Here is a 2,500-nt window from a genome sequence, read left to right as displayed (position 1 = left end):
AAATAGACCACAACTCAACAGCCAGGCATGCTCTCTGTACAATCATTTTCGTGTAAACAGTTCAGCAGAAAGAAACATATTTGGTCAGGCTTTTACATGGGATAAGACCATCCCTCTACTTGCTCACATACCAACATGCAACACCCTGACTGCCTGCTCCCAACTTGTTTTTAATGAGTTACTTTTTGAAACTATGTTATGGAATAATGTATATTCAAATTCCCACTGTACATAGAGACAGAAAAGCCAGGTTCACCTAGTGTCTGACCTGTCTGAAAACATCTCCGCGTGGAGGGGTTTTGCTGGCCGCCCAGTGAAGATAAAGAGGGAAAATGTTCTCTGCTCGCGCGGCAGCAAGCAGGATGTCTCTGAACTGGGTTGTTTGTTTTTAGTATGTGACCAAGTGGAGGGATGGTATGTGACCAAGTGGAGGGATGGTATGTGACCAAGTGGAGGGATGGTATGTGACCAAGTGGAGGGATGGTATGTGACCAAGTGGAGGGATGGTATGTGACCAAGTGGAGGGATGGTATGTGACCAAGTGGAGGGATGGTATGTGACCAAGTGGAGGGATGGTATGTGACCAAGTGGAGGGATGGTATGTGACCAAGTGGAGGGATGGTATGTGACCAAGTGGAGGGATGGTATGTGACCAAGTGGAGGGATGGTATGTGACCAAGTGGAGGGATGGTATGTGACCAAGTGGAGGGATGGTATGTGACCAAGTGGAGGGATGGTATGTGACCAAGTGGAGGGATGGTATGTGACCAAGTGGAGGGATGGTATGTGACCAAGTGGAGGGATGGTATGTGACCAAGTGGAGGGATGGTATGTGACCAAGTGGAGGGATGGTATGTGACCAAGTGGAGGGATGGTATGTGACCAAGTGGAGGGATGGTATGTGACCAAGTGGAGGGATGGTATGTGACCAAGTGGAGGGATGGTATGTGACCAAGTGGAGGGATGGTATGTGACCAAGTGGAGGGATGGTATGTGACCAAGTGGAGGGATGGTATGTGACCAAGTGGAGGGATGGTATGTGACCAAGTGGAGGGATGGTATGTGACCAAGTGGAGGGATGGTATGTGACCAAGTGGAGGGATGGTATGTGACCAAGTGGAGGGATGGTATGTGACCAAGTGGAGGGATGGTATGTGACCAAGTGGAGGGATGGTATGTGACCAAGTGGAGGGATGGTATGTGACCAAGTGGAGGGATGGTATGTGACCAAGTGGAGGGATGGTATGTGACCAAGTGGAGGGATGGTATGTGACCAAGTGGAGGGATGGTATGTGACCAAGTGGAGGGATGGTATGTGACCAAGTGGAGGGATGGTATGTGACCAAGTGGAGGGATGGTATGTGACCAAGTGGAGGGATGGTATGTGACCAAGTGGAGGGATGGTATGTGACCAAGTGGAGGGATGGTATGTGACCAAGTGGAGGGATGGTATGTGACCAAGTGGAGGGATGGTATGTGACCAAGTGGAGGGATGGTATGTGACCAAGTGGAGGGATGGTATGTGACCAAGTGGAGGGATGGTATGTGACCAAGTGGAGGGATGGTATGTGACCAAGTGGAGGGATGGTATGTGACCAAGTGGAGGGATGGTATGTGACCAAGTGGAGGGATGGTATGTGACCAAGTGGAGGGATGGTTTTATAGTGTGTGGAAGCTTGGCCAGACCTAAGGCGGTCAGTAGGACGCATCCGTATGGTCAACGTGATCGTTGTCATCGGGAGGTATGTGTCTTCATCCCATATACTTGAGAGGGAGACCACCCACTACATGACTACAGCAATTACTCACACGTGTGTATATCTTGTAAATGAGGTCGTGCCAAACTAGTCTGGCAGGGACCTGATTTGTCACTACTTCAAAGTCACCGAGACAAACGTCAATCTTGAAACTCTTGTGCGCTTGCTATTTCCCCTGAAAGACTTTTGAGAACTTACACGTCACGTTATACTTTCAAGAGTGATGTCGTTTCGCTTGTAATTCAATATTTGAAAACCACAACAACGTGTAAATCTGATATGACACAGCAAGCCATGTAGTATAGTCTCTATTTATTCTTTTGCCAAGGGTATTTCCCTCAATATTTAACAAGTCACGTGAAGCAATATCAATTTACAAGTCACGTGAAGCAATATCAACACAATGTATCGACCTGTCGGTCCCATGGTCAAATATCAACACAGAAAACCCGGGATCAGTCATTATCGATATGATGATAAAATCGTTTATTTAAAGTCACTCATTAAAAACATTAGCGACATTTGTCTTATGTTAAAAACACACACAGGCACGCCAACACACTTTCCCTATATGTAGAGTATGTCACCACCCTCCCATCCCCCGCACTCTCTCGCTCATCTCTTCAACAGTGGAAATAAGAGATACTTGGATCAGAAAGGGTATTCCTAAGATGGCCTTATAAATTGCTATGGGTAGTTTTTAAAAGTAACGGCTTCAGATGCAATATGGCTGCTTCATATCC

General features: G+C 47.1%; 1 protein-coding gene across 1 annotated transcript in view; it reads right to left on the bottom strand.

Annotated features, from left to right (window-relative positions):
• Window positions 1–1,541: 1,541 nt before the first annotated feature.
• Window positions 1,542–2,500, bottom strand: part of LOC138947393 (myeloid differentiation primary response protein MyD88-like) — a 10,795-nt gene continuing 9,836 nt past the window's right edge. The window contains exon 4 of the mRNA XM_070318849.1: window positions 1,542–2,500. This exon is cut by the window's right edge and continues 799 nt beyond it. The gene's annotated coding sequence lies outside the window, so the exon portion shown is untranslated.

Source organism: Littorina saxatilis, linkage group LG14 (assembly GCF_037325665.1).
Source record: "Littorina saxatilis isolate snail1 linkage group LG14, US_GU_Lsax_2.0, whole genome shotgun sequence".
Taxonomy (NCBI): Eukaryota; Metazoa; Mollusca; class Gastropoda; order Littorinimorpha; family Littorinidae; genus Littorina; species Littorina saxatilis.
Note: the sequence above shows the minus strand (reverse complement) of the source record. Positions and strands in the feature narration are given on the sequence as shown.